The sequence below is a fragment of the Hyaena hyaena genome, unplaced genomic scaffold (genome assembly GCF_003009895.1).
Source record: "Hyaena hyaena isolate Hyena2069 unplaced genomic scaffold, ASM300989v1 scaffold_263, whole genome shotgun sequence".
Lineage (NCBI taxonomy): Eukaryota > Metazoa > Chordata > Mammalia > Carnivora > Hyaenidae > Hyaena > Hyaena hyaena.
This window is the reverse complement of record NW_024080897.1, coordinates 103,881-117,805: the sequence shown is the minus strand read 5'-3', so window position 1 is coordinate 117,805 and position 13,925 is coordinate 103,881.

The following is a 13,925-nucleotide window of genomic DNA, read 5'->3' as shown; positions in this document are numbered from 1 at the left end:
GGAAAAGGTGGTCTAACAGTGGGAAGCAGGAGTCCGCAGGGAACGCTTCTGAAGGAAGTCAGGGAACAGACATCTGTAAGGTCACCACAGGAGGTGGATGACATCAGAGAAACGGTAGAGCTGGGGATGCTGAGAACTGTCCTTCCACTGAAGCAACCAATAAGCAAAAAATGACAGACTTGGCTTTCTCAGAATTTTGAGATTTAGTTAAAAAACAAACAACTTAGCGGCCAGGAGAGTGCTTAATAAAGAGAGAAACTGCTAAATTTCAGTAAAAGTCACTGCTAAACCTCCAGCCTTAAGATATTTACAAAGGGTAGCATGAGGCTGGAAATTGGTATCAAAAGGAAAAGTAGAAAATCCACAAATATGTGGAAAGTAAACCATACTTCTTGTATAACCGATAGGTTAAAGATGAAATCAGTAGGGAAATTAGAAAATACTTAGGTGAATAAAAATGAAAACACAGATACAAAAACTTATTGCCATAAATGCCTCCATTTAAAAGAGAATATCTCAAATCAATAACTTCATGCTATACATAAAGGATTTAAAAAAGAAGAGCAAACTGAAAGGAAAGTTAGCAAAAGAAAGGAAATGATGAAGATTAGAGTGGAGGAGAAGCTTGGGTTTTAGTCTGTTCTTTTTCCAGTTCCTTAAGGTATAAAGTTAAGTTATTGATTTGAGATGTTTCCCCTCCCAGAAGTTGGGAGAAAGGTGTGGGATCATCTCTTCCTCTGAGCCTCTAAAAAGAATCAAAATGGCCAATACCTTGGTCTCAGACTTCTGGTCTACTGAACTGTGAGGGAATAAATTTCTGTGGTTTTAAATCACTGGTGGTAAGGTATGGTGGCCAAGAAAACTAATTACCACACCAACAAATAGGTAACCTTGATAAAATAGACACATTACTAGAAACATAACCTACCAAGACTGAATCATGAAAAATTATAAAATATGAATAGATCTATAATAAGGAAAGAGATTGAATTGGTCATCAAAAGCCTCCCAATAAACTCTGGGATGGCTTCACTGGTGAATTCTATTAAACATTTAAAGAAGAATTAACAAAATCCTTCCTAAACTCTTCCAAATACATAAGATGAGGAACATTCTTCCTCTAACTCATTCTAAGAGACCACCATTACTTGATAGCAAAACCAGACAAAGACATAGGAGAAAAAGAAAACTGTAGACTGATATCCCTTTATAAATGTAGATGAAAAAAAAATCCTCAACAAAAAACTAGCAATGAATCCAACAATACATTAAAAAAATTATACACCACAACCAATGGAATTTATCCCAGGAATGCAAGGGAGGTTCAAGGTAAGAAAAACCAATCAATATTATAAATCATATTCATAGAATAAAGGGAGAACAACACACATGGTAATCTCAGTTGATGCAGAAAAAGCTTTTGACAAAATCTGCCACTCATTCATAATAAGTACATATGGAAAGCTAGGAATTGTATAGACAAGCACTTCCTAAACATGATAGACAGTGTTTATGAAAAACCCACAGATGACATCATTCTCAATGGTGTAAGATTGAGAGATTTCCCCTACGATCAAAAACAAGACAAGAAGGCCTGCTTTCACCACTGCTTTTCAAGACAGTACTGAAAATTCTAGCTAGAGTCATTAAGCAAGATAAAGAAATAAAAGTTGTCAATTTGAAAAGGAAGAACTAAAACTACCTCTATTCGCAGATGACATGATCCTACATCTAGGAAATCCCAAAGCATTCACAAATAATACCTTATCAGAGTTAATAAATGAATTTAGCAAAGCTGCAGGGTACAAGATGAACACACAAACATCCACTGAGTTTTTAATACTAGCAATAAACAATCTGAGAAAGGAAATTAAGACAAAAAATTCAGGGGTACCTGGGTAGCTCAGTAGGCTAAGTGTCCTACTCTTGGTTTTGGCTTAGGTCATGATCTCATGGTCCTCGAGATTGAGCCCTGAGTTGGGCTCTGTGCTGTCAGAGTGAAGCCTGCTTGGGATTCTTGCTCTCCCTCACTCTCTGCCCCTCCCCTTCTCACTCACATGCTCTCTCTCTCTCAAAATAAATGAATGAATGAATGAATAAATGAATACTTAAAGAAAAAAGAAGATAATTTCATTTACGTTAGTATCTAAAATACTTACGAATAAATTTAACCAAAAAGATGATAGAATTTTACACTGAAAACTATTAAGCATTGTTGAAAAAAATTAAAGAAGACCTAAATCAATGTAAAGATACCTTGCATTCATGTACTGGAAGACTTACTATTGTTAGGGTAGCAGTACTAGTCAAAGTGGTTTATAGATTCATTGCAAACCTTATGAAAATTCTAACAGTTTTCCTTGTGGAATTGGAAAGGCCAACCCTCAAATTCATATGGAATTTCAAGGGACCCAAAGAGTCAAAACAATTGAAAAAAGAGGAACAAATTTGGAGCAACTGCATTTTCTGATTTTAAAAAGTACTACAACTTGATACAAAGCTAAAGTAATCAAGACACTGTGGTACTATCCAGCAATCTCACCTCTAGGTACTTATTCCCCCCTAAACTGGAAATGTTCTGGAAGAGATATTTGCACTTCCATGTTAATTGCAGCATTAGTCACAATAACCAAGAGGCAGAAACTTCCTAAACATCAGTTCATTGACTGATGGGTGGTTAAGGAAAATGAGGTTTGTGCATACAATGGAGTATTATTCATTTCTTTTGTTGCATATTGCAACAACATGGATAAACTTTGAGTACATTATACTAAGTGAAATAAGCCGGTTACTGAAGGACAAATACTACAAAATTCTACTGACATGAAAAATCTAAAAGTAGTCAAACTCATAGGAGCAGAAAGCAAAATGGTGGTTGCTGGGGCTCTGAGGGGGAGGGAAACAGGGCGTTGCTAATCAAAGGACACAGAGTTTCAGTCATGCAAGATGATAGAGTTCCCGAGATCTTTTGTACAACTATATGCATATAGTTAACAATACATACTGAACATTTTGTTAAGAGGGTAGATTTCATGTATTTTCTCACAATCATCATCATCATCATCATCATCATCATCATCATCAAAACTGTGGTACTGGCATAAGGGCAGACACTTAAATCAATAAAACAGAGTTAAAAGACCAGAAATAAAAATTTTTAATGTTTTATTTATTTCTGAGAGAGAGAGAGAGAGAGAGAGACAGCGTGAACAGGGGAGGGTCAGAGAGAGAGGGAGACACAGAATTGGAAACAGAAGGCCAGAAATAAACATACATGTTTATGGGCAATTGGTTTTTACAAGGATGTGAATATCATTTAATGGATTAAGAACTGTGTCTTTAACAAATTGTGTTGGAGCTACTGGATATTCTCATGAAAAACAATGAAGTTGGACCTGACTTCAGAACATGCACCAAAATTTCTCAAAATGGATGGATAACCTAAATATGAGCAAAACCTATACAGTTCATGGAAAAACCTACAAAGGGTAAATCTTAATGACCTTTGATTTGGCAATGTATTTTTAGATATCACTCCAAGTGAAATAATATATTGGGCCTCATTAAAATTAACAGCTTTGTGTATCAAAGGACATTATCATGTAAGTGAAAAGACAACCAAACAAGAGAAGACAATGTTTGCAAATTATATGTCCGATAGGGGTCTTGTATTCAGAATATATACTGAACTTCTAAAACTCAGCAACAAAGAGACAAACAACCCAGTAAAAAATAAGCAAAGGATTTAAATAGATATTTCTCCAAAAATATATAAAATGTCTCAGTAGCTCATGAAAAGATGGTCAAGATCATTAGTTTCTAGAGAATGAAAATCAAATTGAGATATTACTCATACCCCTAGGATGGCTGTAATAAAAGAGGCAGACAATAATAAGCATTGATGTGGGTGCAGAGAAATTGGAACCCTTATATATATAACTGATGGGAATGTACAATGGCAGTCACTTTGGAAACATAAAACTACCATATGATTCAGCAATTCTAGTCCTAGTTATGTACTCAAAGGAAATGAAAATATACACCATATAAAAATTTGTATATTAATGTTTATAGGAGCATCATAGCCAAGACCTGGAACTGGTGAATGGATCAACTGAATGTTTTATATCCATTTAGTAAAATATTATTCAGCAATTAAAAGGAGTGAAATTCTGAGATGTTGCATCATTGATGACCTTTGAAACAACATTATGTTATACTGATGAACTCTGAAACTACATTAAGTCAGTTACAGGAGATCCTGTGATTCCATTTATATGCAAAATGTATTGTGTAATTCCATTTACATACAAAATGTCCAGAATACACACATCAATAGCCACAGAATGTAGTTAGTGGTTGCCAGGGGCTGGGTGAAGAATGAAAGAAACAGAGGTTGGAGGTGGAAAGTGACTGCTAACAGGTACGAGTCTTTTTGTGTGATGAAAATATTCTACAGTTAGATTTCAGAAACATTAATTCTTGCCCAATACTGTACTGGTATACTAAGTACCATTGACATTTACACTTCAGATTCCATTGATATTTACCAGTGAACTTTATGGTATGTAAATTATATCTCAATAAAGTTGCATGAAAGGCAGATGGAAATGCCTTTAATAAATTCCTGCTACCATATTTGCAAGTTTTACAGAGGAATTACTGAGCTAGAGATACATTTCTTTATCATCTAACTAGAACTTTATTTATCCATGGGGTTATATAAAAAACTATTTAAATAATGTTAACCTTGAATTACATTATACCAAAGTTAGTTTGATGTGCATGACCTGAATGATATTTTAACACTTGCTTTCAAGAAGTCACCTATTATTTCAACTTGCTTGCTTAATGGTGGTGTGGTGGAGATGAATTACTGTGTATACAAACAGGAAACCTTTAGGCCATCCAATTCAGTTTGAATATTGATTAAAATGTGTATGCTCTAAAATCATCTTCTCTCCATCTTGTACCATTGAGAGAGAACAAGGATAAGACAGAAAGCAATCATGAATTGCAAATCAGAGCCCGAAGGAAACATATTCCCTGCGTGGATGACAAATGTTTGTAGCATCATCGTGATAAAAATTCAGCCTATTTTTAAAAAATGTAACTTACTTATTAGCTAGAAACCCCCCTAGAAAAGCATGAGGCTTATGAAGCATTCGCAAGCCATAAACGGATTGAACTTGTTGGGTCTGGGAGAAAATGAACAGAACTAATTTGCATACCTAATAGAAACTGCAGAATTTCAAAAGCCAAGTCTAAGTACCATTGATGCTGTACAACACTTACAAACAAAATCAGGACCTGGGAAGTAAAGTGAGTTAAGGTCTATGTCAGTTCTTGCCAGCCAGCTCTGTTAGTGCTTGTCAGATTATGTCACAAATTCAGTGTTACCTAGATCCGGTTCCAATGTTTACTTTTATTCCTAAAACATAAATAAAACTGTCACAGAAGTTATTAAGTAAATATTATTATTCATTTTGGAATAGTTCCAAATAGCACTTTCACGCACGTGCGCGCGTGTGTGTACACACACACACACACACACACACACACACACACACAGAGGATATTTCTCATCATTGGAATAAAATAGCTCTTTCCACTAGTTAAAAACATCTTTCAGAAGGCTTTCTAATGTTTACCCAATAGAACACAACATCATTTTAATTTTACCTTGCTCCATCATCATGAGTTCGTGGCGATATTGCCTTTTATATGTGCAGTCGGCTTGACATTCTAAACTTTGCCCAAATGTAAATTTTCAAATGTGAATACAGAATGTAAAATAAGATTCCTAAGTGTCTCATCAGGGAATAGTTGTCTGCCTCAGTCAGAAATTACAGTTTAAATATTACTTCATTTAGAAGAAACATTTTAGCAGTGACTTTCAATATGAGTCATTGATGTGAGAATCCACATTGGTAAAAGCTACGAATTCTAGCCTCTGTACAGTGGAACTAGCATATTTATAATGTTTCTGCTTTGGAATATACACAGTCTGCCCTTAAAGTAAGGGGATGTGGTATTTTTAAGAAAGTAAAACCAAATCATTCATTCTCTAATGAACATGTATAACTTTAAACGCCTAGTGTAAGGAAGTGGCATATGGTAGGAGGTGAATAATATTAAAATATGTCTGATAGATACAGGAAAATAGACAAATACCATATTGTGTTTTGGTAATTTTGATGCACAACACATGGATATGAATTTTGTGTTAATCTTTATCTCTCTCTCTCTATCAATCTATCTTACAGTTCTCCACAAATAGTAATATGCCTTCCTGTCAGTAACACTGACATTATCCAGCTTATGGATAATATAGTTATTAGCACACATAGAGATTCAATTAGTAATTTTATTTCCTTTTTTATTCATCACAGTTTTATTTTTTTAAATATAATTTATTGTCAAGTTAGCTAACATACAGTGTACATGGTGTGCTCTTGGCTTCGGGAGTAGATTCCCATGGTTCATGCTTATATACAACACCCAGAGCTCATCCCAACAAGTGCTCTCCTAGTCGCCCATCACCCATTTTCCAACTGCTGGCCCCTCATTAAACCTAGTCTCTATGGTTTTCCTCCTTCTCTGTTTGAAACTATTTTTCCCCTTTCCTTCCCCTATGGTCTTTTATTAAGTTTCTCAAATTTCACATGAGTGAAAACATATATCTTTCTCTGACTGACCTATTTCACTTAGGATAATACCCTCCAGTTCCATCCACTTGTTGCAAACAGCAAGATTTACTTTTTATTGCCAAGTAGTATTCCATTGTATATATAAACCACATCTCTATCCATTCTCCAGTTGAAGGACATTTGGGCTTTTTCCATAATTTGGCAACTGTTGATAGTGCTGCTATAAACATTGGGGTACATGTGCCCCTATGAATCAACTCTCCTGTATCCCTTGGATAAACTCCTAGTAGTGCTATTGCTGAGTCATTGGGTAATACTATTTTTAATTTTTTGAGGAACCTCCACACTGTTTTCCAGAGCAGCGGCACCAGTTTGCAAGAGTGTTCTCATTTTTCCACATCCTTGCCAGCATCTATTGTTTCCTGTTGTTAATTTTAGCCACTCTGACCAGTGTGAGGTGGTATCTCATTGTGGTTTTGATTTGCATTTCCCTGATGATGAGTGATGTTGAGCATCTTTTCATATATCTGCTGGCCATGTGGATGTCTTTGGAAAACTGTCTATTCATGTATTCTGCCCATGTCGTCACTGGATTATTTGTTTTTTGAGTGTTGAGTTTGGTAAATTCTTTATAGATTTGGGATACTAATCCTTTATCCAATTTGTCATTTGCAAATATCTTCTCCCATGCTATTGGCTGCCTTCTGGCTTTGTTGATTGTTTCCTTTGCTGTGTAGAAGTTTTATCTTGATGCGGTTTAAATAGTTCATTTTTGGTTTTATTTTCTTGCCTTCAGTGATGTGTCATGTAAGAAGTTGCTGTGGCTGAGGTCAAAGTCATTCTGCTTTTTTAGAATCCCTGTGGCTCAAAGCACCAGTATATTTCCATGGAAATTCCCATTCTTTACTTTATCCTGCAAAATGCCAGCATGAGCTTTTTCAGAAAAAGTCCTAAGGAGGCAATTATGCCTCACCTTCAGGTGAGAAATACCTGGAGTTCAAATGACTGGCCAAGAAATACAGAGTGGTGCCTTGGTGGCTCAGTCTGTTGAGCATCTGACTTCGGCTCAGGTCATGATCTCACCGTTTGTGGGTTCGAGTCCTGTGTTGGGCTAAGCTGACAGCTAGCTTAGAGCCTGGAGCCTGTTTCAGATTCTGTGTCTCCCTCACTCTCTGACCCCCCCGCTTCCCCCTCCCCCCCGCTCATGTTCTCTCTCTCTCTCAGAAATAAGTAAAACATTAAAAAATTTAAAAAAAGAAAAAAAAGAAATACAGGGCTAGTGAAGAACTTGATTTCACCTAAATTTAGGGGCAATTATACAACAGTAGTTTGGCCATGTTCTAATCAGCTGGCTGCCAATTGAGCCATGGACTGTCATCAGCAACAAAGAGAGTAATCAATTTGGAAATTTCTGTGGGCATGGAGGGAAACTTGTTGGGAAGAGATCCTCCAAGAGAAGCCGGTAGTGACTCTACTTTTCAAAATAATACAAAGAAAAAGAGGGAAAAGAAGAAGAAAAAGAAGGAAAAGAAGGAGAAGGAGGGGTCTGGCAAAAAAAGATAGTGGTCTTTGAGACTGAAAAAAGATAGTAATGCACAAAGAAAGTGTTTTTCTCCCCTCTTCTTTCAATATTAATGGAATGGAAGGCTATGAATGATTTGATTCTTAAGTTCATCCAATAAATATTTAATAAGAATCACCATGTACTGAAGCTGCTCGAGGTGCTATAATAAAAATGAATGGTGGATTTCAAAGTTACCAGGGAGCAGGAGTCACAGCTGAGGGAGAGCAGGTGAGAAATACCAGGAGTTCAAATGACTGGCCAAGAAACACTGAGCTAGTGAAGGATCTGATTTCACCTAAGAAAGACCAGAGGGAAGCTAACCATCAGAAACTCCCAGGAGAATAGGAAGACAAACCAGGAGAGTCATAAATCAGGAGCAGGAGGACTTCAGTGATCTTGAATTATTCACTGATTTAGTGTTTTTATTTTTATCTTAAGCAAACATTTTCTAAGGACAACTTGGTAAGAGTCTACACAGGGTTGCAGGGCACGCTGTGTGGTTCGGTACTTCAGATATTCCCAAATGTCCTGGGGATGGGTGAGGGAGAAGAAAATATACCAGCAAGAGCAAAACTCCATGAAATGAATTATGGGAGAATTTATAGAAGAGTGATATAAAAAAATGTTTCTAGTTTTCTTGTGTCAAGGAAGTTTAAAAGATTGTTCCCTCAAACAATCTGAATTGTTTGAGGCCACCTGAATAATTCTTCATTCTCCATAGAAGTTTACTATGAAGGATGAAACTAATGTGTAAGTTATGGTGTATTTGAAATAGTGATAAGCAATATTATGCAGCCATTAAAAAGAATGAGGCTGTGCCATTTGAGACAACACAGATGGACATAGAGGGTATTATGCTGAGTGAAATAAGTCAGAGAAAGACAAATGCTATATGATTTCACTTAAATGTGGAATCTAAAAAATAAAAAAGCAGAATCTGATTTGTAAATACAGAAAACAAATTGATGGTTGCCAGAGGGGAGCAGGTGGGGAGTGGGCAACATGGGTAATGGGGAGGGGGAGATACAGACTTCCAGTTATTAAATTAATAAGTCATGGGAATAAAAGGCACAGCATAGGGAACATGGCCACTGGCATTGCAATAGTGTCGTGTGGTGACAAATGGCAGCTACAGTTGAGGTGAGCATAGCCTAACATAGAGAAGATGAATCGCTATGTTATATACCTGAAACTAATGTAGCATTGCATGTCACCTATACTCAGATAAAATATTTAAAAAAGGAAATAAGCAGTATTGCTTTACAGTGATTAGTTAATAAGAATGATGAAATGTAAGAAAAAAGGAGTAAGTTTTCCTCAGTCATCTCATCTAGCATTCCTACTTTTCCCCCCACAAAAGCCTTTCCAATTCCAAGACCCCGATGGGTCTCTTCCTTCTAACAGGAATTAGTTAAAAGGAAAGTATTCTGAAGAAGTGCTTCATTGAACATCATGCTAATTTATCAACAAGTATAATCTTATGTGATTGATTACTAAATTGGTGACTTTATGAACATTTGGAAAACTTTAGTACTGTGTGTGGGTCATCATTACAATGATTTCATTTCTTTCTATTATAGCCACTGAGCCCTTGATAGAAGTATGTGCCTTATAATACCATTTTCTTAAATTAAAAAAAAATGTTTGTTTATTTTTGAGAGAGAAAGACAAGGTAGGAGCCGGGGAGGGGAAGACAGAGAGGGAGACACAGAATCTGAAACAGGCTCCAGGTTCTGAGTTGTCAGCACAGAGCCCGATGTGGGGTTCAAACTCACAGAACATGAGATCGTGACCTGCGTTGAAGTTGGTTACCCCACTAACTGAGCCACCCAGGTGCCCCTCATAATACAATTTTCTTATGAAAACTCCTGTTAGATTCGTGTTATTTCAATTCACGGTTTAAATTCCAGGAATGTCATCCACCATTAATTCCTACATTTAAAAAGAATTATATAAAACCACTGATTACATTTTAGGTCAAAGCTGAAATTAACATATTAAGTACAATTTTACTGAGCTCTGAAAGATAGATCTCACATTAGCCTAAATCATGTAGATAACTAAAAAAATATAACTTATGAATGTTCCCAAGGAGTTTGCTGTGCTTCAACATTATTACGTAGTTTTCATGTTATTATAAATATATAAAAACCTAACAACAAAATCAATTAGCTTATTCCGTATTGCTGTGGAAGTGTTAATACTTAAAGGATTATTCCCCAAACTACATATGTAGAGTCTATTGGTAATTAAATGCTGGCATATAGAGTATACGTTTTAGGACAACATATTAAACGTTTGCAACTTGAAAGAGTTAATTCAGCTTCTGGAGACACCTTACTTTGTTAGTAGAGAAAACCTTAAGTGTAAGTAAAAACTGGATTTTATAATTTTTTTTGGCCAACATGTTCATTACCCTTGCCCTTCTAATGTCAATCTCCATCTAAAGAGGAGGAATATTAAATGCACTTATTGTACTTAGGAAGAAAAATTAAATTAATCTTTTCAAGTCCTTCTTGAAGAAAGTTTTAAGATTTCTAAGTTTTCAATGGCATTCACTTTTTAAACTTTTTTTTCTCCCAGATTTCATCAGAAGAGTCATGTTAGCATAATGTGTTTGACTAACTGAAAACACATTTTCTCTTTTAATATGCATAGATTATTTTACCTTCAATTTTGGTTTGTTTTTGCAGGCTGTGAAGTTATTTTAAATGATTTAAATGCTGCCTGTTTACTGTGCTACAGGGAAAATGAATTTAGAGAACAGTAATCTATAAAGCTTTATTTCTTCTAAAATTTCTGTCAAAATATGTAACAACTTTAGTAGCAATGCCAATCGAACTCATGCTTTTGGTCATGCATAGGTGTGTCACAGGTGCTGAACTTTAGCTGTTCATGTCATGTAGACTTAGACTAGGGAAGTGGTATCTTCCCCATCAGCTGAACATGCATAATTTTCAGGACAGCCTTCCTGCATCTCGCATTCATTCTCTGCTCACCATAGGCAGACCTCAGGCATCCATTCACTTTCTACACCCAGAGATAGGGTTTCTGGTCTCCGATCCTCTAGTCCTTAAATAAGATACACGAAGTCCTTCTTTTTTTAATTTTTAAAAAGTTTATTTATTTTTTTTGAAAAAGAGAGTGACTCATTCCCACAAACAGTGAGATCATGATCTGAGCCAAAATCAAGAGTCAGACACTTAACTGATCGAGTCACCCAGGAGCCCCTACATGAGGCCTTTCTGAGAGCTACCTGAGCAGAGATGGCTTTATGTGAATCCATTTCCACATCTTGAGCCTGTAGACAAGTTCCTTCCTAAACCAGACCTGCCAAAACTGAGCCTACTAGCAAGATCATCTCTTTCACCATCTATTTCGTACAAATCACAAAGACATTCTTCTTACCTATCCCTAAATATAATATGACGCGTGGCACCATGATGTAAGTACTGGAGGGCCAGAAATTGGGATGGGATGCTAGGAACAATTGAAAATATTATCTATGTAGAGAAGCAAATTATGCTAATGTCTGGGTCCTTTACAATGATCCTTTTACAAGGCAGATCATTTTTAATATTTTGCTTCCAACAAAATTGAAAGAGGATTTAGTCAAACTGTCAGCTGCTAGATTATTAAAAATAGGTTTTGAAGATAGCTACTCTGTTATTTTTGGCCTCTAGCTTGGAAGAAGTTCAAAGAATTGAGTGAGTTTCCACTAACAACATTCCTTTTATTACTAGCTCACCATTTATTTGAATAATGTTTCTCAGTACATACTCCATAACAATAAAAAGGAGTGGAATTGACGCAGAACTATTCTCTATATAAGAAGGAATTCATCCAAAGATTTATGAGCCAGTACAGAGTCGAGGATCCTACCATCCTATTAAGGAAAGAATTTGCAACAAAACTTTACCTTACAACTTTAATTATCAAAGAATATAAGATATATATGTGTGGTTTTGATTAATTTGCTACCAATAATAATTGTAATGCTAATTCAATCCAGAAGAAAATCCACTTAGAGTCTTGCAGTCATGGAAAATTTTTAAAAGGTTAATTTCACTTTACATATATGCATTTGCCACAGGAATGATAAGGTTGTTATTAAATTTTTCAAGGTATAAATATGTATTTTATTAGCATAAATTTCTATGGGGGGATTAGAATGATAATATGAGTTCAGGAGAAAGCAAAACAACCGTTGAAGAAGAACTTGTTCATGCCTTTTAAAATGGATCCTAATGGATTCCACTTTGTCTGTTTTGTCTTAACTGTCAATATTACAATATAGCAGAAATTATGTTCTTTGCAATTATTTAAACTATAATAAGCATTTCAGATAACTCAGAAAGGTTTGTAAACAAAATAGATTTTTCAAAATTATTTTCGGGAGCACACACACAAAGGCAGGGAAGACAATTACACCCCTAATTCTGTTTTTGATCGTTCCCTGAATGGACAGATCAGGACAGCATGTCAGGGTCAAAGTCACTGAGAGCTGCAATGTGGCTGTGAGTGTATGAGATGTGAGGTGGACTGTGTTTCTGTGTGGAGAGTGGAAGAGAGATGCAAGGAATTGGATGTTGTTTTCATTTACCAGAAAGTAGAAAAATACAGATACATTTTGGAATGTATGTTGACAAAGACATAAATTGAGGCCAGAGAAATAAAACAGATACTCTGGGAGCTGATATTTTCATAATTTCTCTCTCTCTCTCTCTCTTTCTTCCTTCCTTCTTTCCTTCCTTCCTTTCTCTCTCTCTCTCTCTCTCTTTCTTTCTTTCTTTCTCTCTTTGTTTCTTAAGAGGTTACTTTAAGACTTTAGTCTAAAATTAAAACAATAAAATAAAAACATCTACATAAACTTTTTATCTAACAAATGTAAGGTAGACACACATTTAGAGAAGAACAATGTCATTTTAAACATTAAAAAAAACAACCTTACGCATAAGCTATGGACATCATTTATCCTGAGTAGATTCCGTAATTGAAGTGGGGTTAGTACTCTCAGTTGGGTGACAAGTCCTGCTACTCAAACAAAGGATTTAAACACACTGACAGGTCAGATAGATCTAATGTAGCAATGGAAATCGTTAAAACAAACAAACAAAAAAAACCCAAAAAACAAAAAACTAAGAAAACTTGAAGGGAGAAAAGATCAGCAGGCCCAATCACATAATGCTCATTTAAGGGGAGTAGAAACAGAGGAGTTTCTACTGTTTCTACTAGTAGAAACTCCGAATGAAGGGCTGCGGGCAGTGAGTATGTACTACTCCTCTCTGTATTACCTTCCAAATTCTCTCTGTGGTCAGCGGCAGCAACAGCTTGTTCAATGTGGGTAGTATGCAAAGACACTACTCAGGCAAGTGCTGGAAATATCTCTCTGTTTATTGTCTGTGCCCATGGAATGTAAGCTCCAAGGGTGGGGGGGGGGGCAGGGACTGCCGCCTTGGGTTCACTATTCACTGCTATATCTTGAAACAGCGCCTAACCACAGAAAAGGTAAATATTTGTTGAATTATTGTATGAGTGAATATTTGAATGCATGAATGGATAAAGTTCACAGTTACAGTATCACGGAAGCCAAAGGAGGAACTTCAAGAATGGTGTGGTCACACATGTCAAAAGCTGATTTGGGGAACTAGAAAGGAGATGATTGGACCTAGGACTTTGGCAGCCATTTTGGAAAATTTTAAGTTAATATT